General features: G+C 31.8%; 2 long non-coding RNA genes across 8 annotated transcripts in view; both read left to right on the forward strand.

Annotated features, from left to right (window-relative positions):
- The first annotated feature begins 1423 nt into the window (after positions 1-1423).
- The window catches only part of LOC118058288 (uncharacterized), an 82374-nt gene continuing 59009 nt past the window's right edge, over positions 1424-24788 (forward strand). The window contains exons 1-9 of one of the 7 annotated variants that reach the window (XR_004689143.2): positions 1424-1498; positions 3004-3169; positions 3274-3350; positions 3442-3471; positions 4080-4114; positions 4240-5824; positions 5987-6174; positions 13077-13127; positions 13618-14369. This is a non-coding gene — a long non-coding RNA (uncharacterized lncRNA). Of the gene's footprint in view, positions 1499-3003; positions 3170-3273; positions 3351-3441; positions 3472-4079; positions 4115-4239; positions 6175-13076; positions 13172-13617; positions 14370-24788 lie in introns of those variants that run through there. The other 6 variants (XR_004689146.2, XR_004689145.2, XR_004689142.2 and 3 more) reach the window with 6 other exon arrangements.
- Positions 14847-23449, forward strand: LOC140954864 (uncharacterized). Its single transcript, XR_012168479.1, has 3 exons — positions 14847-15052; positions 16225-16321; positions 23209-23449. It is a non-coding gene; the product is annotated as an uncharacterized lncRNA (long non-coding RNA).

Genomic DNA, 24788 nt, shown 5'->3' on the forward strand with positions numbered 1-24788 from the left:
TGGGTGATTTTTTGCAATTTCACATGTTTCCTTGGTCCAGCAGATATCAACACTTCTACTTTCCATGTCGATTTAAGGAAGCTTCTTGTGGATTTCTAGGTTTCTTCTTTTCTTCACTCGTTGTTGGTGATTTTTCGTTTTTGTTTTCCTTTAATCCTTTGTAAGCTTGTGTTGTAGCCTTTTTGTTTTGATCTGCGTGATTTTAATTCACCATTTTAATTTTATCTATTTTTAATCTTTTCAGAATGTTGGCATAGTTATTTTTATCAATAGTGTTGCACATCGTACACATGTTTGCCCTTTATGCCCATGTTTTTTGTTAACATATGCTCCTGCCTATTATATTTTCCTAGATCTTTTTCACGCTTTCATAGGCTGCCAATAAGGCTGTTACATGTTTTGCTGGCAAAGATAGTTTGCTTTTAAACTTCTGATGTCTCTTTATACTTTGATTGAGCGATGCTTCTTATTAGCATTTCTTTAATGGGTGCTGATAAGGATTATGAGCATTATTTTTATTCAATAATGATGCGTATCATTCACATATTTGCCCTTTATGCCCAAGTTTTGTGTTAACACATGCTGCCGCCCATAATTTTTTCCTGGATCTTTTTCGTTCTTTCCTAGGCTGCCAATAAGGTTGTTATGTGTTTTGCTAGCAATTATAGTTTGTTTTTAAATTTTGATGTCTTTTCGTACTGTGACTGGCGATACCATTATTATCATTTATGTAATGGATGTTGGTAGGATTGGGAGTATTATTCGATCAGGATAAAAATTATTGCTACGACAACTTGACTACACCTACTATAGAAATCAGTGAGAATTTGATTAATTGGCGACTGCTTTTTATTTTTAAAAAAACTGGTTTCCATTATGTTCATGCAATGACTGTTTTTTCTACTTAATTATGCATGGTGGATTGAATGAGTTCTCTTAGAGATACCTTATCAGATGAATTGATTTCTATAGGAGATGCCTTTGTGATGGATGATTTCTGCACAATTGTGTTGTTTCATTTACATTTTTCTTGAGTTACTTTATACATGCAACCATTGATTTATTTAATTTTTATCTTGAGAGAATATATGACCTGAGTGCATTTGAGTAGTTAAGACCAAATGATGAGTTTGGGATCGGATGGTGAGTACACCTGCCATTCGTATTGTTTCCCAGCACTGTTTACCTTTAGTAACCCTCATTTCAACTCTTTTGCTTCTATTCCTCATAGCTCATTTTGTTACATCACTTTTAGTCACTAATGTACTCGAATAGCAACCATGATTATTGATCTGAATATTTTATTGCTCTAGCCTTTTCAATTGTTAACATCTTAATAGAAAGCTTCTCCATTTGGTTGCACATTTTGACCTAAACAATATTGATTTTCTTTTCCCATTTTTACTAGGTTTTTGTCTGCTCGGACTTCTTGGATTAGTTCAAGTAATCGTCACTTGGCTTCTTGCATCATTCCATAACAACCCACGACATCACACAGGTAATTTATCTAATCTATTCTATTTATGTTAAAATATTCTTTCTTAGAGTTGTGTTTTCCCCAATTTGCGAGACGATATGGCATAATCACTAGCAGTCTCTTAACCTTCTGTTATGGTTACTTTATCGTTTGAATGATGTACTTAGATAATTAGGCACCTTAATGCTTTGAAATGAGACAAAGCCACTTTTATCCCATTGAACAGGTAAGGATAAAGTATTCGTGTGTAACTTATCCATATAGTTGTGATGTGGTACCTTTATTAAAAAAGTTGAAGTTTTCTCTAATTTTACCCTTGTATTTGCACAGATAGTCCTCCACCATGCTTTTCTAATTGAAATAGTATTGATCTAGTAGTAACATTGATTCAAGTTTTGTTGTTCTTAATTTATATGCAAGTCTCCTCGTGTAACTTATCCAACACATGGTTTAGATGTGGTCCTTTTATTAAAAAAGTTGAAGTTTTCTCCCAATTCATCCCTAGGATTAACGCATGTTTATGGCCAAGGACTTGTCTATAAATGTGTGTTCTTTTTGAAAATTTGCATGAGCTAAATTGTTAACAAAGTTGATATGACTCCTGCAATGGTCTCCATGCTTATATCGTTGTATATTCTTTTATTCTTCTAAGTTTTTACCTAAAACCGTGATCTGTCTAGATTTGGATGTGTCCACAGACTGATGGTTTGGACTCCATAAATGTGGATGGTTAGGATAAAAATCTTATATGTTATTTTACATGATGATCCTTATACATGTTTATGATGTCTTAACTAGTTACTAGTGGTCAAGTCATTAAGTAAGGGAAGAAACTCGATATGTCCGGGGTTTTTTTATGACTATCGATGATCAAAGTTGAAGTTTATGAACATAATTATGTAGAACAAATCGCATTGATGTAATAAATCTTATGAATGTGCAATTTCCATAACATAGACTAAAATGAGAAAACAGAGCTAGAGACTAATTTCACAACTAATCTAAAATGACAAAAACAGAAGTTGGAAGCCATAATATCCTTTGCAAAGTCTGAAATGTTATATGGTGAAGCTGAATTGAAGGGGCGGGAACTAATTAATGCAAACTCATTGGCTAAAGTCATAACACAAGAACTCTAAAGTGAGCTTTGAGGAGATTCTAGAAGCTTGATTTTAATATTTCACTATAAAAAGATTTTTTTGACTAGCCGTTCTTCCAGGTGTTTCTGATAGGCTGGATAGACTCATTGGCGGAAGTCACAACACAAGAACTTTGAACTGTGAATCTGCTTTATTGTTTCTTTACGTGATAAATGACTAGTCTAAGCTTCAGTCTTTTGTTCTTGGCTTTTAATGTATTGTTAAACTATTATGTCTTGTAATTAATATTTTAAATATATTTATATAGCTTGATTTGCCAGCCAATATCTTTGTTGAAATCCTAAAAATGATTCATATACTCAGTAAGATGTCATGTTTTGGTCATCTTTTCAGAAGTGACATGCTCTTTTTTATTGAAACATGTAGGTATAAGTGGAGTGTGAAGGAGTTACATCAAATGCTTCATTGGTGCAATAAGCAACTTCAATAGTTCAGCCATGTAAACAAAAAGGCACTAGATCAACATGTAAATCTCACTGAGAAAGAGGAGGAACTACAGAAAAGGCAAGCTGAACTTGAGGCAAGTGACGAGGTACTATAATACTGGATTTTAATGCTTAAATGTCTTATGTTGTATTTATTGTTTTTAACATGAGATTAAGATTTATGTATCTTTACTTTAACGACAAACATAAGCGATAAAAAAGTAGATTGAGCTTGAGCTTGATGTGAAAGACCTGCTACAACGAATTTCAGGACATATCCAAACTAAGGTATCAAACTCTAACAAAGAGAAAAATGCTAATTATTTTTTAGGGATAAAGAATATTGAATGCTTTTATTTAACATGTGCTTTGCTTTCAGGTTGATGCGTGTGCTATGCTAAAATATAAAGTATCTCCTCAATTAAAATTTTCTACATATTACTAGCTAAGCTATAATTTAAGCTGAAAGCACCTCACATTAGGTTTTTGTCCTCTACTATCAATAAACTAATGCATACAGCTAACATGGTAGATGATAATAAAACACAGTCTAGTAGATGGAGAATTTACAAACAAGTAATTAAGACATCATTATTTAAGAATAATTTGGGTATTTTGTTACTTAAATTAATCTGTTAGGGATTTTATACTTGCTTTGATTTGACCTAGTGCAGAATTTGGGGGACCTGTATAGGCACACATATTTTTTAGTCTTAATGCTAGATGCTTGTCGAGTGAAATTTGATTTTTTGCAATTTTGGTTGTTTAACAACTCTTGTGAATATCAGCATTCTACTTTTATTGTAGATTCAAAGGAAGCTTCTTATGGATTTTTAAGTTTTTTATTTCGTTCATTTGTTGTTGGGTGATTTTTTTGCAATTTTGCTTGTTTTCTTGCTCTGAATGATTTGTGCTCTGGCCTTTTCAATTGTTAAGACATCTTCATAGAAAACTTCTCCATATGGTTATACATTTTAACCTAAACAAAATTGATTTTTCTTTTCCTATTTTTACTAGGTTCTTTGTCTGCTCGACTTCTTGGATTGGTTCAGGTATTCCTTAGTTGGCTTCTTACATCATTCTTATAACAACCTGTGACATCATGCATGTAATTTATGTAGTCTATTCTATTATGTTAAATATTTTCTCTCTTATAGTTGTGTTCCCAATTTGCTAGGTGGCCTGGCATAATCACTAGCAGTCTCTTGACCTCAGCCATGATCACTTATCGTTTGAATGATGTATTTCATATCAATATGTATTTTGAGCAACTTATTTCATGTGGTGGTTGGGTGTAATAACATATCAACTTAGATAATAAGGCACCTTAATGCTTTGAAATGAGGACAAGCCACTTTTATCCCACTTCACAGGTAAGGATAAGGTATCCTTGTGTAACTTATCCATATGATTCTGATGTGGTGCCTTTAATAAAGAAGTTGCAGTTTTCTTCTAATTTTTCCCTAGGATTTTTGCAGGTTAGTTCTCCATCATGCTTGTTCTAACTGAAATAGTATTGATCCAGCAAAAACCTTGATTCGAGTTTTGTTGTTAATAATTTATATGTTGGTCTACACATAACTGAAAACTCAGTAATTACTTGTGCTATTTGGTTCTAGAAGGTTATAACTCTACATGTTTTTTTAATTGATTGTTGATGTTTTTTGCAAATTTAGGTTGAATGTTTTTGGCGTGACCCTCTTTAGTGATTGCTTTTGGAATCCATGGATGGATAGTTGTAAGAAAAAGTTTTAATTTGATAATTGTGGTCGATTAGTCGCACCTATAAAAGTAAGCAAGGTTATAAAGTACATACATATATGCTTTTTCATTAATGTGATATCTGTAAGTAATTTAATTATTTGTCTGGCATGTTCTTTGATTCTGGTGGAGATTTGTTTATACTTGAGGGCTTGTCTATCAATGTGTGTACTTTTAAAAAATTTACATGAGCTAAATTATTAATGATGTTGATGTGACTCTTGCATGGTCTCCATGTTTATATCGTTGATTATTTTTCTTATTCTTCTAAGTATTTACCTAAATCGTGAGCTGCCAAGATTTGGATATGTCCACAAACTGATGGTGTGGTATTTATAATTGTGGATGGTTACGATAAAAATCATATATGTTATTTTACATGATGATCCTTATACATGCTTATGATGCTTGAACTGTCAATAGAATCCATACTTAGCTTACCATACAGGTTGTATAAACTCTCATAAATAGGAAGGAGATTTAGCTTACCATGAATAACTTCCTAAGATCACTCTAGTTTTCTAGTTTTCCTTATAGTTAGTTTCCTTGTATAATCCAGTAGTTGGCCTAATACGTAATGGTGACCTCCTGAAATTTAATTCATTCTAAATTCTAACTAATTTGTCATGGTATCAGAGCCCTCAATTATAGTTTTCTAAGAACTCCCAGCCATTTTGTTCTAAGAGCTCACATCTTTACGTGCAAAAGTCATTGCACTATAGCATATCTTCATAAATCTTGTCAAGAGGCCTCTAAGAATCATGATCTCTGCTACCAGTTAGAAAAGGTATAGTTTTGCCATTACTTTATGGATTTTGGTTATCCACTATGGCTAATAATCTTTTATTTTATCTGCACAGGAATTAAAGGAACTGAATTCAGTTTAAAGAGCATTTCTGGGTTTTTTTTTTTTGCTCAACTTTGTGACTTGGTTTAATCAGCTGGTTTTTTTCCTGGTGGTGTCCTACTTTCAGGAATATGATGTATCGAATATCCAATTGGTAATATATTTTTTTTATTTGCTTACCATGTTCCAAGTTTGAGGGTTCACTTGGATTGAGCTAATGGTAGTTGGGTTTCTTCAAAGAAGAGGGTTTCTTGATTATTTTATGTGTTCTTTTCTCGACAAGGAAACATTATTATTAATATTTTATGTTTTTTAGGTCAAGTTGTTGAATTGCTGCATTCATTAGGGAAAAGTGAGAGGGGCTTGGCTATTACATGCTTGAAAAGCGTATTGTGCAGGACTGGTAAGAGAGTATGTTTGGTGTGTAAGGATTTCCTTATCCAAAACATGGATAACGCAACCCCATACACCGAGCCTCTTTTAGTTCGTAAATTAATTGTGTTGGTAAGTTTGTTTTTCATTGTGATTTATTAATTTTTTTTATATATATAATCTTATTTATGTGGTCTTCCAATTATATAATATAGTGATGAGTATTTTAAATTGCTTAAGTGATAAGTATTTTAAATATATATAGTTCTCAAGAAAAATTGCTTGCCTTTAAACCAAGGGTATTTTTGTCTTTTCATACAGTAATTAGTCATTAGTCTAGAGGTATTTCTGTCTATTTAATATATTTATGAATAGTAAAAGAACCAAAATACCTCTGGTATAAAAAAATTGGCATTGTAAGGCAAGGGTGTTGTCTTTTTCTTTTTTAGAATATAGTAAGATTACATAAATGACTTTAAGGACAAAAAAAATTATGCCATTGAAACAAGGGTTTTAGTGTATTTTTCTCACGGTTTTTTTTTTTTTTTTGTAATTATTGGTTTGGTTGAGAATATAATGTAATTTAGCATTTAATTCATGATTTTTAAATGTAAAAAGTTGTTGGTGTGTGGTCGGCAATGTGCCCTTTGGATGACGTGTGCACCATCTTCATATGGTGTAAAATAAGCTTTCGCTGTCTCATTTGGTTTGCCTTCGTGTCCTCTTTCTTTGTTGGTGGCGCATAGCATCTAATGGTCAGTTTGGTACCCATAGCCCTTTATTTTCCACCACATCACTTCTCTCTTCTACCCTAAAAAATCAACTCCAATCCTTATGGTTTTTGGTGTTTCAGATTCAATCTTTTTAATTTTGATTTTTTTCTTTTTTGTTAAAGTTTTATCTTTTTTTCAATTTATACATTCAATTTTAATTTGTAAATGTAAGTTTTTCAATTGAGTCCTACTTTTGATTCATTATTTTTTTTTTCTTTTGCTTTTTTATCAAAGTTTTTATGGTTTTCAATTTTATCGCTCATATGAGGTTTTTTTAATTTTTTTTTCTTTAATAAGAATAATACTAATTTCAATTTGGTATTTTTTCTTTGATTTTTTTTTTAAATCTGTTCTTTTGTCAAAAGTTTATATGGTCTTTAATTTTATCCTTCAAATTTAGTTTATGTTTTTTGTTATTTCAATAATAATAATAATAAAACTAGTAAATCATTCTAAATTCTAATTTAGAATAATAAATTCCAAGAAATCATAAATTACATTTTTTATTAAATTCTAAATGAATATAAATTTTAATTATATTTAAATAAAATGGAATAAAAAACAAATATATAAAATAGTATATAAATTAAATGTATTAGATGTAATTCTATTAATTAAATATAATAGGAATGATCCTGAAAAAAATACATAGTGTAGTTATTTACAAATAGGATTTAGGTAGTGTATATCAATATCAAGAAAAAAAATACGAATATAAACGAATGGTAAAAATGTTTTTTTACCAATGAGAAGACATGATAATAGTTATGATGATGATGACTATAATAATAATAATAATAATAGTAATAGTCTTCAAATCAAGTTTATTTTTTATTATTTCAACAATAATAATAATATATAACAACAACAACAACAATAATCATGGTGGTGGTGGTGGTGGTGGACGTGTTGGTAATGATAATGATGATAGTAGTCGTGTGGTGGTGGTTCTAATAATAATAATATGAAACTTATAAAAAAACAATTAAAAAGGAAAGGGGTTTCCCTGTTAGCTAGATGGATAATTTGATATTCATTACAATAGTCAAGTGAAGTCTATGGCCTTAAAAAAAAAAAAAAAAAAAACACTTTTGCCTTGGAGCTAAGGGTGTTTTTGTATTTTCACATGGTTTACAAGACAAAAATATTCCCGATGAAAAAAGAGTTAGCATAGTTGTGGCAGGGGTATCTCAATATTTTTATTTTTTATAAACAATCAAATTATGCATGTGCCCTTGAATCCACGAAATGTAAGTAATTGAGGTCAGGGGTATTAGTGTCTTTTAGCATTTTGAAATTTAAAAAAATTGTTGGCATGTAGGGGCCACCACGAGCTTTTAGGCTGTGTGTTTGGCGGCATTTACTAGCCTGTATTACAAGATCTTCTCGAATTCTATGATTGACCTGAAATTTTAACCTGATATTTATAACTCATGATACATGCTCTTCTATTTCTCAAAGGTCATGTCAATCCATTGATTACAATGAAAGTCATTGACATTATTCCTGAAAATGCTAGCATTACAGGCCTTAAATGTCTTACGATCAAGATTTGTAAGAGTTAAGTATAACATCTAACCTTACTAGTCTTATTTGTTATGACGTAGTTTAAACCTTTAAATGGTTTTTGAAATAACTAATAATATGGAATTAACAACTTGAGTTTCAAATTAAAAAAGAAAAGAAAAGAAAAGAAAGGCATTGTTTGTTTCAAAGCTGAGAATAAGTCCAAACAAAAAATGTTTAAAGTAAGTATCTTTAAGCACTTCAAGTTTGCAACTTAGGAGCTTGCAAGCCTAATTGAACTTCTGGGAGATGTGGTGTTTCATCACTTGGATATATGTATAGTTTTAGTATAGTTACTTTGGAAATTCTAGCAAGGCTTGATATTTTCTCTATTATATAAGTTAGGTCTATGTAAAGTACCACAAATTCATTTTCCAATACAAAGGCTTGATATTTTCTCTATTATATAAGTTAGGTCTATGTAAAGTACCACAAATTCATTTTCCAATACAAAACCATGGTTTTGATGGCATCATCTTGTACAGGGACCCTTAATAGATTAACTAAACTCCTATAACATTCACTAAATAAATTTTGGTCTTTCATGCTTAACCTCTCAAAACAGCCCTTAGCTTGGTGACTTCATCGGTCTTCCTAGTAGCATTAAGTGTTGAAGTTAATGCATTTTTCAAGTTTAGACAATTCTACTCACGATGTTATGGTGTCTCATATTTAACTAAGAAATCCACAATTGGCATTTTTGTGATGGTAGTCTTGTTAGAAGCTGGCACTATCCTGTTTGAAAACATTGAGAATGGTCTTTGCCAACTTTAACACTACATAAAAGAAGAAAACAAAAACATGGTTGTATGCCCCTATGTCCTAAAGGTAACCGCATGATAGGTTCTAGTTTTATCTATTTGTGATTGGGTAATCTAGCTAATCTAACTTCTTTATCAATACTAGGCTCTTACTATAGGCTCAAGTTCAACCATAATAAGTTACTTGCAACTCTACTTAGGCTATCAAGTTTCCCTTTGTAGTCCCATGTATGAGAGCAAATTTCTCATTTAGTTGAGAATTGGTTGTGCAAGCTTTAAAACCCTCTAGTGTCACCTTCCTCTTTTTAATCTTAGGTTCATCCTTATCTAAAAGTTCAAAAACAACTAAGTGAAGGTTTTTTTATTTATAAATACCACTTATTCACTTCAATGGAACCAACTTACATCTTACAACACTTTATGTTTACAAATTCACTTATCTAAAAGATTTCATTATTTTCATAATCTTCGCAAAGTTTTAAGCTTTTCTTATATCAAATCATAATTTCACTTTCTTGAGCTTAAACAAATCATAGCTTAAACAATCTCTCTTTTATGGATGTAAGGATTCATTCTCCAGATGGAATTGCTCCTAGTTATATTTTATGGTTTTAGTTATCTTGTCACTCTTTATGTCATGACCAAATTTCAATGTTAGGTTGATGTTCATCATGCTTGCCTAGTAAGATTGTACGAGGATATCCTAAAGATGGTTCTAGCTATTATGTTGAAGTAGGATGATTAGCCTATTGGTTTTAAAAAAATATCCTTCACCGCTTAGAAAAATGAACCTTAAAAATTCATCTCAAGGCCTGCAAGGTGCAAAAAGTATAAACTAGGAAAATCTATATAAGTTAATAATACCTTGTAAAATTTAAATGAGAGTCTAACATTTTATGATTGCTAGCTTGGGCAGAACACTTAAATTTCTCAAGGATAGAATCTTTTTAAGGACTTTACCATCCTTGAATGACGACAACCAACAAAAATCACCTAAGAGAAAGAAAACAAATTATAAAATTATTTAAGGAAAATTGAAGCATAATTCTTATAATATACAAATGAATATATCTATACATATTAAATCAATCACATATTACAAATTATTCCACACAAATAAATTAATTAGGACAAATGCAACCTATACACTTATAAAACAATTACACATTGCAAACTCATCTAAGCAAGTGAATTAATGCATCTTAGTCCTCTTTTTTCTTTATTGCCTCTAATTTTATTCCCTAAATTTTATTTTCATTATTATCTATTATTATTTTATTTTATTTTTCAATCTTGCCATCCAAAATAATATAATATGAAAGTGCATAAAGTTATTAAATGATAGAAATTGACTAGATTTTATAAAAAAAATATATATAATATTTTTATATTTTTTAAAATTCATGGAAAAAACATTTTGGACAACATTAGCAGTGTCAGGAAAATGCCATTATTCATTTATGCTTTGCCAATGACCTTGTGATTTTATGTCGGGCAGATATGGATTTGGTAGGGATTGTGAGGAAGGTCTTAGATGATTTTGCTAGGCTGTCTCGACTGGTCACAAATCTAGCAAAAAGCCAGGCTTTCTTATTAGATGTTAATGATGAGCTTGGACCTTCTTTGCAAATTCTTTTGGTTTTTAAGTTGGGTTATTTGTTGATCATGTATCTGAGAGTCTCTTTGATCTCTACTGAACTAAAACATAATGATTGCATGTCTTTGGTTGAGCGAATTCTCTCAAGGATTAAGTTGTGGACTTCAACTTCTCTTACTTATGTTGAACATCGTCAATTGATAAAATTTGTTCTCTTTTTGATCCAAGTATAATGGTATTTTATGTTTATTCTATCTTGTTCTATTATCATGAGAATTGAGGGCATTTTAGTTGTCTTTCTCTAGAAGGGTTATTCTCTCTCTGTTTTTTTATTTATTTATTATGGGGCTAAAGTAGCTTAGATTTCTATATGTTATTGTTTTAAGCAAGGTGATCCTTGGCTTTAAGACGATTAAGACTTGGAATACATCAACTATTCTGAAGCATGTCTGGAGACTACTTTCAGACATATTAATAGTTTGGTCAAATTAAGTGCATAATATTTTGCTCGAGGGTTGTTTTTTATAGCATGTTAGACCTCTTTCAGTATCTTCTTGGGACTGGAGGAAGATTTATTTCAATAGAGATCATTATAAAGAGATGTTTGTTTAATGTATTGATGATGGTGCTATTACCTCTCTGTGATTAGACTACTAGTTGTTAGATGGGCAACAATGATGTGACCTATTGCTTTTCAAAGTGCTATACTCTTCTGGGATGATCTAAGATACAAAGATGTCAAATATTTTTTAGGGTTCTTAGGCCTTTCCTCTTGGTAACCACCGTGTTGCCAATATGGAACTCCATTCACATCCATCCATGGATCAACTCTCTAGCTCATTATATATGGAAAGGTCACTCTTTAGGAAAATTCACGATTGACTTAGCTTAGAAGACACATAAGGATATCAGACCCGAGGACATTATGCACCATTTACTCTAGTTCTCGAGCCATACCCAACAACATTCTTTCATCTTCTAGCTTTATTCCTTGGGTCGGCTTTATATTATGGACATGTTGCATGTGCTTCACATTATTCCCTTCTCGGTATGTATCCTTTGTAATTTACATGTAGAGATTCATGACCATCTATTCTTTGAGTGCCCCTTCTCAACCTTGATTTAGGGAGATATCTTGGGCGTGAATCTCATTTTATGGTCATCTATGACATGGAAACCTCTACTTTAGTAAGCATCCTTACACCTCCAAAAGAGAAAGAAGTTAACACATATTCTAGCTCGATTAGTCCTCTCACCATAGTCAACTGCTTAGTCTGGTACGAGAGGAACAATAAAGTATATTCTTATATTTTCTAGACTCATTGAGATGTTTGCTCATAGATTTTTGATTTAGTTAGATCCTGACTTGTAGACTTGTATCCTAGAATTTAGATTCCAACTCAACTTCGGGCCATTTGGAGGCTCCCAAGATGACTATCTTTCTACTCCAACTGCTAGTTAGTTTTTGCCTGCAGTACTGGTCAACCGGTTCCTGAGTTTTTTAGACTTTTGTTTTTCTAATTTTTGAGCCTCTTCTTTAGCTTTTGATTTGTTTTTATTTTACCTTAAGGTCTTTGATTCAAGTACCAAAACTATATCCAACCTCAAAAGACTAGACATTTTTTTCTCTATTTTCTCTAGGATTTTTTTTTTAAATAATCATGTGACAAGTTGCATGTTGGTAAATTTTTTGATGACCTTTAGTGATTGAAAAATCAGAGCAAAACTTTCAAACTCCAAAACTTGTTTTTTTTTTTTTTTTTTTGCTTGTTTTCACTTGAAAACACATAAAAAAAACCCATAAAAATCTTGATAAATCAATTACGAACCCCAAGTCATTTCATAAGATAAACATTAAACCAAATGAACTAAATCTATTTTTTTTCTAGCATGTTCAATGAGGGAAAAAAAACAACTTTATTAAACCCCTCTTGAGAAGACAAACATATTCATATAAATATTATTTTTTTTATTACTGAAATGTGATGAACTCAACACTTTCTCTCTTTTAAAAAATTTTCATTGATTTTCTCTCCTCCTTCATCAACTAAGGATTAAAAGTGAAGAAAATGAAGTTATGTATTAAAACAATGAGATGTTCAAGGACTAAAATGAAAAACAACATTGTTCCCGAGCACACAGGGTAGATTGCTAGAATCCCTTCAATTGTATTAGGAACATGGAGGGCTGCCCCTGGTGTGGTTGGTGATGCTGTCACTTTTAATGCCTATCAATATCTTTGGAGTGATTTTCGTAAGGTTTTTGTGTTGAATAGATAACAACTAATTTTTCAACTAATGCTTATAGTGGTTTGCGTGTGAAATAATTGTGATGCAGGTGGGTTATAGACACATTGACTATGCACAACTTTACTGCAACGAGATAGAGGTGATGTTTCCCATAATTGTTTATTCCTCCTTCATTTGAGCAATGTAAGTGGTCATTGCTCTGCTGCTATATAACGTATGGGATTAGATAGTTGATCGTCTAATGCTTACAAGGTACAAATCACAAAATAGATTGTGTCAACTCACTGCGCTTGACAATGGTGTTGCATAAATATTGAAATACCTTTTTAAGTCTTGAAAGATGAAATGGTCAGCCATTTTGTTGTTTTTATTGCTCTCTGCATCAAGCATATTCATGTAATTCTTTGTGCTTTATCCACCTGTTAATTCCCTTCATGATGTTTGGCCTTCTGTCACCGAAACATTTGGCTTGAGCAGGCAAGGTCAAACCTCCATTAATTCTAGCGAGTGATATAAACTTGCTGATATGTGAAGTAATTCATCCTTGTGTTCCAGTTTAGTGGTGATAAGAAAAAAAAAAAAAAAACAAAAGATTAATCTATCTTGAGAATTAGTTGATGGTTTTTCAGGTTGGTTGTGCATTGAAGAGGCTATTTGATGATAGTGTAGTGAAGCGTGAAGAATTGTGGATCACCTCCGCTGGTTTCTGTGATGGCTGAATGGGTCATCGCCTGTGAGGGGGAGAGGGAGATCGTGGCTGAGGGGCTATGGCGGCTCAGGACAAGATGGGTTGCCGGGTCTATCGGGTTAGCGGGACACCACTGCTAGGAGGAGGAGCTGATGGAAAAAATCGGGGGAAAAGAGGCAGGTGAGGGGCTGAAGGTTTGTGTTGGTTTGGGAGAGAAACGAGAGGAGGTCGGGGAAGCGGTAGCTGTTGGAGGCTTGGGGTTTAGCTCTTGGTCTGTTTGGCTGGCGGTAGAGAAAGGAGAGTGCAGGGGCAGTAAGCGGGGAAGATGAAAGGGAGAGTGAGGTGTGCTGGTGAAGGGGAAGAAACGGCCAGGAGGTGGTCTGTGGAGCTGAGCCATAAAGAGGGAAGGTCTGGTGATGGCTGTTGGAGGATGTGAGAGAAGAAGAAGGTGGGGGAATGGGCGGCGGCTGTTTTATTTTTTATTTTTTAAGAGAGGAGGGGTTGTGGCTAAGGAAGAGAAACGGGTTTAGGTTCTTTTTTATCTTTAGGGTTTTTTTCTTTGTTTGGCTCCGCTTTTCTAAAAAATTGCCCCCCTTTGAATATTTTTATCCCTGTGTGCATGTGGTTGGAGGTTCATTTATATAGAAAATTTCTAAACATGTTATTTAAAGAAATACTGCAATAATTATTGCAGAGATTGTCTTCTATAACCAGCACCAACAAATCCTATATATATGGTATTTTATATTGCAGTGATTATTTTTCATAACCAGCACAGATCAAATCATATATCTATGGTATTTATATTGCAGTAATTATATATGATTCAATAATTATCTCCTTGACATATTGCTTCCTTAATATTAGCCCTAATGCTATATGTTATCGCCACATATAAACCCTTATTATTATTATTAATTATTTATTATTTTAAAATTTTTTTATCAAAACATGGGTCAAAATTTATGGTAGCAACAAATCCAAAGGAGTTTACTTATTTGTGGAGTATAAAAATAGGACCACTGGAGTAGTAGTCTTCATCGTGGATCTTTGGAAAAGTTCTCATATTACGATGAATGGTACCTTTATCATGCCATTCACTTTTTAATAATTTTTTTGATCTGGAACTTTTGCAACAACAGATTGATTTTGTTGTTAAAGTTTTTCGGATTTCACTTTAATAATTTTCTTGTTATTTTGGATGTTGTAAATGCACTTGCAGTAAGTTCTAGACAATTATCTCATACTCTCTTGATAAATCTTCTCTAGTTTAGCTATATGGGCAAAATTCTGATTTTGTTTTCTTATTTTGTAATTTTAGGTATTTGCCACCAGAATGCTTTGAGCTCAGCAAGACCCCTTTAATATCATCGAAGGTATATTTTCTCCCCATCAAAGACATTTAGTCACAACCATAGCCAAGAGAATAAAATGAATTTACATGGGTTAAGGAGAAAAGCTTAAGGGAATCAAACATTGCACTATCTATATATCAGTATCTACAACCCGAGTTACTAAGCTTATAGGGGTGTCTTAACACCTAATGCCCTAAGACCAACTGGTTTGGAAGTCATTAGTCGAAAGCTCGTTACATGGGTTAAAGATGCATTGTGTTTTAAGTTATATGTATATATATTAAAAAAAAAAAAAAAAAAAGAAGAAAATGATAATAATCCTAACCCAAGGAAGTTAACCTTAAACATTAGAACAAAAATTTTGTTTTCTTCCAAGTAAAGCCCCATAACTATATGTTGATATTTTGAGCACAAAAGAAAGGTTTATTAATATCTTGTTTAAGAGGTATAGAGCAGATATATGAATTTAATGAGAGTTTGTTTATCTGGATAGATTAATAAAAGTTGAATGATGAATGCCTTGCTTTATGGAAATTGCAAATTGTTTTTCTATTTTAACGCTTTGATTACTAGAGACTAGTAATAAGCTGGTTGGGGTGTGTGATTAGTACTTAAAAGTGTATTTTTTTATCAAGGTTTTAAATCATCATTTTGCACTTGAAGTATCAATAACTCCTTAACTAAATCATGTTTTTATAATAACATACCTAATAATATAAGATACCTTTAATTTATGGTAAATGTTCATCTTAAATGCAGCCTATCACATAAATAAAAGGATTAATTGATGAGTTTAAGTATTGAAATTGAAAGGACAAAGAGAGGGCCAAACTTAGAAAAGAGATGTTAGTGCAGTCCAAATTGGAACACTACTCGGTAATTGGGTCATATCTCGAGTTTTAGATGTCCAAATGACCTCAATTTTTTGGAAAGATTCGGTAAGACATAGGCCTACAACTTTCATGTGGAGTCCAAGATTTAAAAAGGTCGTTTTCAAGTCCAAATTATAGCAATAACAGAGAAGTCTGAATCTGTCCTGCAGCCCAAACACTGTTCAGTGTTCAACCCATATCTCGAGTTCTAGAAGTCCAAATGACCTCAATTGTTTTTCATGGAAAGATAAGACAATTTCCCATAACTTTCATGTGTATAGTTGGTTCCAGTTCTAATGCTAGCAATGACGTTTTATTCAGACAAGAAGATAAGGATTTTCACCAAGTCAAGAGTTGGTCACCCACTCAATAATTAGTCATCAAATCAATAGTTCCAAATTTTGGCCTATAAAAGGAGGTATTTTTCATGCATTTAGGCATCTTGGTTATTCAGATCAAGATCATGCTCTTTATTTCTCTTTTTATATTTTTTTTGTAATTCTTAAGTTTTGCTTTCATTAATATCTTGTTTATGCTTTTCATTTCATTTCCTTTACTTTAGTTAACTTGTATCTTATTTTGTTTATTTATGTTTCTCTCTTTCATTATGTTTAGCTAAGTTTATTATGTCAAGGTGAAAAGGTTACATTAATGGTGTAAGAATAAGTATAGTGTAAACTCAATATGGACCTTAATGTTTAATATTAACATGTCTTATCTTTTTATCTTACTAATTCTTAATACCTTGCTTGTTAAATGATTAATCTAGATTTGTATTGTATAACACTTGGTACAACAAATGCTGGCACTCTCATAGCCCAACTATATGGTATTACCTACACCTGTGCTATGAAAGGAACTTGATTTGTTGTTAACATAAGTTAACATCATGAATTCCTGACAATATTTAAAAGTTTGGTGTTACTTAAATAAGATAATTAATATGATCATGTTAACAATTTATAATGAGCTATTAATGACAAGTCATCCGATTAGAACCTCCTTTGTGTGTGGTTTCTAGTTGAATAATAAGAGTTTATACTATACTTGTTTGAAATACCATTAGTGGATCCTCTAACCTTGACATTTGTTTTTATCATTGTTTAATCCTTACATTAATCTTCCATCTCAAAGTTCTCATTAACTTCTTCTTCTTCTTCTTCTTCTTTATTGTTGTTGTATTATTGTTGTCTATAATTTATACAATTAACCTCCACGTGGTTCGACCCCGGTCTTGCCGGGTTATTTATTACTTCGACACTCCTGCACTTGAGAGAAGACATCAATCTTTTAGTCGTGTCAATTATCATGTGATTGTTTTATTGTGTGAAAACCAACCTCATAGTGGGAAACTTAGCAGGTGAACTTGTGTTGGAAATGGGTATGAATGAAATGAGTTCATAAAAGTGAGTGGGGCTTTATTGGTCCTTAAAAGACCCGTTAAAAATGTATTTGAGCTAGGAAGCCTATGATATGAGTGAGTCTAAATTTATGGTAGTTGAAGGACATGATATATATATGGAATTGGAAGTCAAAGACATATGTGGGGCTTTAAATGGATACTATGGGTTAGCCATAAGGAAAGGGGACTCAATCATTAAATTAAGATACAGCCTGTCAAATATGAGATAACCAAATGAGTAGAAATAAGAGAGGTGTTGATATACATATTTGAAAATTTTATCTTAGTATAATTTGGATTGATATTCGGTTATATGGATGAACAATTTTTATTTTTTTTAATTTCATCCTTTACCATTGTGTTAATTAGGAATTAGATTTTATAATTTATTCAATTTTTTTTTGGGTTATCATGATCTCATAATTAAAGTTATGGATTTGGCAAGTTAACTCGAGTTAACCCTGGTAGATCCAATATATTTTTGTCTCAAATTTTTTTATATTTTTAATCGAACTATATTTTTATCATTTATCTAAATTATCTTTGAACACACCAAGTAAACCAGATCTTATCGGATCAACCTCTAAGTGATTTAAAATTTTTTACAGGCAAAAACATTAACAACGCATGAATATTTTTTTATATTATAAAAATTAAGCTTACCAACCATGTAGCGTGGGTCAACGACACAATAATAAACCAAATCACGTCGTGACAGGGGATTAATAATATTGTTTATTTTTAAAAAAATTATTTTTGACATCAGCACATCAAAATAATATAAAAACACACAAAAAACATTAATTTGAAGCAAGAAAAAAATAACAAAATTTTCATTTTTTTTTAAAAACGTTTTTAAAATGCAAAAACAAACAGGGTCTAAAGTTGAGTTAAGCCCACCTATTTTGACATATCCCTCGGATTTTTCATGCATTGACTCTACTGTTATGCGGACACTGTTTTAAATAAAGATGTCATGTAACATAAAGTGTTATATAACGAAATGGGTTTCCCTTAAAATATCGTTCCATATGAAATATATAAAGGTGTATTAGTTTAAATAATCCCCACTTTGCACCGTTTTGAGTTCCCTATTCTTGCAGTGCACTGTATTCTACCACTAGTTTCGGGGGAGGTAGAGGTTAATAAGCAGTATTAGAGCTTCCACTTTTATATCAGTTTCGGAGCTTTCCCCGTAAAACTTTCAAATTAAAAACACTTAACTTAGCATGTTCTTGTCAACGGTTATCCTTGTTTTACACCTACACAGGCAGCTTAGAAGAGTAATTCTTCTTATGCTCCAATCACAAACAATGGAAAACTGGTGCGTATAATCCAACATTTTACCATCTAGTTCATTAAATCCCATATGATCAGTCAGAATCTCAAACCAGCAACCAGACAAGATTCTTCTTTTTAATACAGAAGGCTCATTGGACTTCTATGAGATTTTTCTCTCATCAAGCTCATCATTCAATCAACAGTTTAGCATAATTTTACATACTAGAAATACCACTTCATCTAGTTTATTTTAGATACCATTTGTTTAGGAGGTTGCTTCTGTGTTTTGCTTAAAACGCAGGAGCAATATGTTTGGTAATGAAAAAAACACAGTTTACTGCTTATGGAGCCCATTGAAATCTACGTTTGTAACTCAGGGCGAGAGAAAGCAGTGCTGAGCTGCTTCTGTAGAGAGTGCATCACTCTCCACTATTCACTTGTAACGCATGGCAAGAGAAAGCAACACTGAACTGCTTATGTGGAGAGTGATGCACTCTCCACAGTTCACATGAACAATGGAGTCACCCTCCATTGTTCCAGTCAGACCCGGTCTGGTTCAAAGCCAAATGCATTGAACCGAGTCCGGCCAGTAAAATAAAAAATTTTATTTTTTATTTTTATTTGTGTTTTATTCAAAAAATTAGTGTTTAACATTATTCAATGACACTACATAAATTAGACGGAGATCACTTAATGACGTGCTATTTGCAGAATTTGATCGCAATCTTAATTTTACTTTTTGGTTGGGAGATTAAGCCCATTTAGGTCGATTTCATTGTTTTTGTTTTATTTGTGTTATTTATGTTAAACAATTTTAATTGATGGACTGAGCTTAATAGTGATGTTTTAGGGTTATGCTATATTTTTTATTTTTGTAAGATAATTTTTTATTTGACTATTCCTCCTTTGAATTCTCCTTCTTCCTAGCTTTTCTTTCCCTACTTTTAATTCCTGGCTTCTTTCTTTCTTTCTCTACTTTTATCTTTCTTTAGATTATTGTCTTATATCAACTTTGGTATTAGAGTATAGGCTTTTAATTGTTTTTACAGTTAATCGTTCTCTTAATGCTTGTGAAAATTCTCAAAATTCAACACTATTTCTAAAACTAGAAATTGTGTAGAATCATTAATAGTTGATCTAGATTGGAAAAAAAAATTATTCATCTTCTAACATAGACCCATTCATCCCTAAACCCTAGACATGCTATTCCCTCAGCCACTACCATGATAATCATAACAGCCATTTGTCTTCCCTCTCTTATGCAGTATATGCCATTTTAACACCTAAGAAAGATGAATCATGGAGAATGTGTGTGGATAGTCAAGTTATCAACAAGTTTACAATTGAGTATTGTTTTTCCATTCCTCGATTGGATGCCATGTTAGATGTGATGGCCAAAGCCTAAATTTTTTTTCTAAGATTGACCTAAAAAGTGAGTATCATCATATTAGAAGTCATCTAGGAGATTAATGGAAAACTAAATTTAAGATTAAAGATAAATTATATGAGTGATTAGTCATGCTTTTTGGCTTTTCCCATGCACCAAGTACTTTTATGAGGTTAATGACATAGGTGCTTAGGCTTTTTATAAGAAAATTCTTAGTGTTGTATTTTGATGATATCCTTATTTATAGCAAAACCAATGAAGCATTTAGATCACCTCATTCAAGTTTGTACTATCATAAGAAAAGTTTGTCAATGTCAAAAAAATATTCTTTCTTCATGGATCAAGTGGTTTTCTTAAGGTTTATGGTGTCGTGTGAGGGAATCTTTGTTAATCCCTAAAAAATCTAAGCAATTGTAGATTGGCCTGAGCCTAAGAATATTCATGTGATTCGTAGTTTTCTTAAGCTTGTGACTATTTTTTATCGTTTCATTAAGGGATTTAGCTCTGTCATGTCTCTATCCTAAATTGTTTAAAATAATGAGTTTTAATGGAGTAAAAGAGATAGTAAGACATTTGTGAAGGTTAAAAAGAAGATGATGGAGACCCTAGTAATTTGGCTTCCCAACTTTACTAGGTGTTTGAAGTAGAATGTGATGCCTTAGGAGTTGGTATAAGTGGAGTACATAGCTAGGAACGCCACCTTATAGGTTATTTTGGTGAGAAACTTAACGAGGCCAAATCAAAGTACTCAACTATGATAAAGAACTTTATGTGGTAGTTCAGACCTTGCATTATTGGCATCATTATTTGCTATCACAAGAGTTTGTTCTTTACTCTGACCATTAGGCCCTTCGCAATCTCAACTCTCAAAAGAAGCTCAACCATAGGCATGATCATTGGTTTGAGTATTTGTAAGCCTATTTATTTGTATTGAAATATAATTCTGGAATAGAAAATATGGTGGTAGATGCCTTGATACGCGTAACCCTGTTATCCGTAATGAGTGTTGAAGATATTGAATTTGAGAGACTCAAAGAGAAGGATGAATCTTGTCCAGAATTTGGAGAAATATACATGACATTGAGAGAATGACAATGAGAGATGAGAGTAACTCTGTTGTATATGGTTATTACCGCTAGGAAAGGTATTTGTTTCGAGATAATAAGCTTTGTATCCTAGAGACATCAATGCATGATTTTTTGATGTGGGGATTTATGTTGGAGGTTTTTCAAGACACTTTGGAAGAAATAAAACCATTGAAAAGGTGTAACTTCAATTCTTTTGGTCTGGCTTCAAAAAAGATGTAGCTAAGTTGGTAGGTCAATATCGAACATGTCAACTAGCTAAGCATAGAAAATAGAACACTAGTCTTTACACTTTTTTGCCTATTCCCATTTGCTCTTGGTAAGAAGTATGAATTATGTGCTTGGGCTTTCATGTACTGCAAAGAAGAATGATTCTATCTTTATGGTTGTCCATCACTTCTCTAAGATGGCCTATTTTATCCTTTGCACTAAGACCACAGATGCTTTTAGAGTTACGAAAATCTATTTTCACAAGATTGTCAAGTTGTATGACATTCCCCAAACCATAGTCTTGAGTAGTGATGTTAGGTTTATGAGTTATTTTTGGAAGACACTTTGTCATATGATGAGAACTAAGTTGAAATTTTCTAGCGCCCACCACCTCCAAACTGATGGTCAAACTGAGGTGGTTAATAAGAGTTTAGGCAATCTTTTGAGATGTCTAGAACTGATGGTCAAACTTAGGTGGTTAATAAGAGTTTAGGCAATCTTTTGAGATGTCTAGTGCATGATCATAATATGAATTGTGATTTGGTTCTTTTTATAACCTAGTTTGCCTATAATAACAAACTCGAAAATTGGTAAAATCGGTCAAACTCGTATAAAATCAGGTCAACTCATAAAAAATATGAAAATTAGTTCGATTTCACGATTTCTGCTGAAATGAAAAACAACTTATGAACTACCCTTCTGCTTTACCCTTTCCCTTGTCAACGTCTTCATTCTCCTTTTCTGCTTTACCCTTTCCCCTTTTCCCCAATCCAAATCTGCAAGAACCCCAAAATCACTAGTGGCCAACAGTTTGTTTTTTCATGGCTCTAGATTGTTTTTTCAGCTACCAGTTTATTTTTCTCTTCTTTCAAAGTCATCTTTAGGCAGGACTCTATTTCTGCCCATGTTTTTATACTTGGATGTGTTGACATATCTTCAGCACTGTCTCTTTTCTTCCATCATGTTTATACCAAGCATTTTACAAACCCAAGACACCCATGTTTCTGCTATTTTTAATGTTGGTTTTTTTTATGAGTTTATGAGTTTTGATCTTTGCCAACCAAGTATAAACATTGGCTCCTTGTGAAAAGCCCTTGGTTTCTTTTGCTTCTACTTAAAAAATTAGTCAACATTTTCTCCCCATCTTACTTAGCTACTGTTTTACTATTGATCTTCAGTTATGTCATGCTTGGTTGCTTCTTCATATGTTTCAATTCTTCTTTGCTGCTCACAAAAATGGGTTTTGAGTTTTCTTTTGTTAATGGGTTCTTTTGGTTGTGATTTCTATGGCTAAAAGAACTTTCTTTTATTAATTAACTGAACTTTCTTCTTCTTTTTTTAAATGAAAAAATACTTCTTTTATTAAATATGTGCTTGTTGTTGCCTAATTTGGTTATAAATTAGGGGTAAATTTGCTGAATATTTGTGTAGTCATCTATCTCATACACACAGTTGTTGTAGGCGTGTTATCGACCTCACTTTGTTTACTAGACTATTGATTTTTAAGGCTAGTATTTCTGTTTTCCAAAAAGATCAAGACTTTCCATGAAGGAAGGAGAGGAAAATAGTACCCCCAGAGGGACTTCTGAAGAGCACCTAATATATAATTTTGTGCTTTATAAAATGGTCTAGAGAGTATCTGTTGCAATTTTCTTATGTTAGTTTCAGTTAGTTTTTCTGGGATCATGATGAATTGTGGGTAAGTTTCACGTTTTATACCATGTAGGAGTTGCCAATTCCAGTTATACTTGGTGGTCAATATGCATTTTTCATATCCTTAATGCTTTGTTTATGTGTGTGTTGTATCTTTCCTAGTTGGAACAATTGGTAAATATACCATGATGTTTTTCTAAATGATATTGTCTTGATTTCTCTGTGTTCCTATTCTGTCTAATATTTTTATTAATGCATAATTGTATATATTGATTCTTGAACTGCAGGATACATGGCATCTAAAAAAACTATCGGTGGCAATAGACTTGATGTTGGATGGCAATATGGTATAGATGTTGATAATAATTCAAGAAAAGTTCATGTAAGTATTGTCAAAAAATTATCAGTGGAGGCATTTGCCGTTTCAAGCAACATTTAGCTTGCACTCGAAAGGTGTTTGGACATTTCGAGTATTTTTATTTAGATGTTGATAAGAATTTAATGAATTTTTATTTGAATTATGTATTTTAAGGTGTTTGGATATTGGTATTGTTTATTTTATTTTTATTTTAATTGTGATATATTATTATTTACTACTTGACTGGATCTTGCAATTTAGTTAAAATATTTTACTTGCGATTTTAGTTAAAATATTTTACTTGTGATTTTATGATTTTTAGTTAAAATTTTTTACTTATGATTTTATGATTTTACGATTCGAGTTTATATTATATGTTCCGTGTCGTGTCATAAAAACATTTATGACAACCTTAATTTTAGCCCCCAGTTACTAGTTTTGGGATCTATGAATTGTCTTTAAGTAGTCTTTACATAAAAAAACATTCAATGAAAGTTGTTTTATTTAAATAATGTTATGATAATAAGTAAATTGGGTCTCATAAAAATATTTTGAACTTTGTTTTTATATTTTAATAATGTTATGCACCAGTGGCTTTAAAAGAACATTAAACTCTACATCGCAAAAATCTCATTTATCTAGTTAAAATCCACATTTTAACTCAAATTTGAGTTTGGATTTTTCAATATAAAAATTTCAAAAGCTTTAAAGCACAAAAGAGTTAAAATTAATACTAGCGAACTCACATCAGCCAAATGTTTCATTTGATGGTAATAAGTTGGGACTTCAAGAACATATATATATATATATATAGTAGTTCATTTTAAATCTCGGGATGGTCTTTTTACGTTTCACCCAAATATTTTTAAGTAATTATATTGGTGCCATTCAGAGGTAGTAAAAAAACCTAAAAAAACTAATTAAACTAAAAAAATAAAAAAAAAATTAGAAAAACCGAGAAAAAAAATTAGATTAATCTATTAGAAAAAAAAAATTTTTGGATAAATTTTGATTTTATATGAAACTAACTAAATCAAACCAAATTGATTTAAAATATATATATAAATTCTTAAATTTGTTTGAAAAGTACATTTTACCTCCTAAATCATTTTTTGCTATAAGGTGTCCCTTTAATTTTTTTTAAAAAACATCTTGATACCAAAAATTATTTTCTTTTTTTTTTCAGTAATTTTTTCATGGGAAGGGAGATAGGAGTTGTCAGATTCTGGAAGAGAGAGAGATCTCTTCATTAGCAATGACCTCAACCACAAAAAAAATATTAAAATTGGTGCTAACAAGTTTCACAAGGTAAGGAAAGTCTTATAATAGTTGTTTTAAGCCTCATTATAACCTAAAAAACTAGATTTAGGTCAAGGATGCAATATTTTTTCCAATTTGTTTTAGTGGCTTAGACCTTTTTTTTGTTCATTAGGTTGATAGGTTAGTTTCTTTGTGTTTTAATGGTGTTTTGTGGTTGAAAAACGAGTTTTTTTTTTTTAAAAAAAAACA

Source organism: Populus alba, chromosome 17 (assembly GCF_005239225.2).
Source record: "Populus alba chromosome 17, ASM523922v2, whole genome shotgun sequence".
Taxonomy (NCBI): Eukaryota; Viridiplantae; Streptophyta; class Magnoliopsida; order Malpighiales; family Salicaceae; genus Populus; species Populus alba.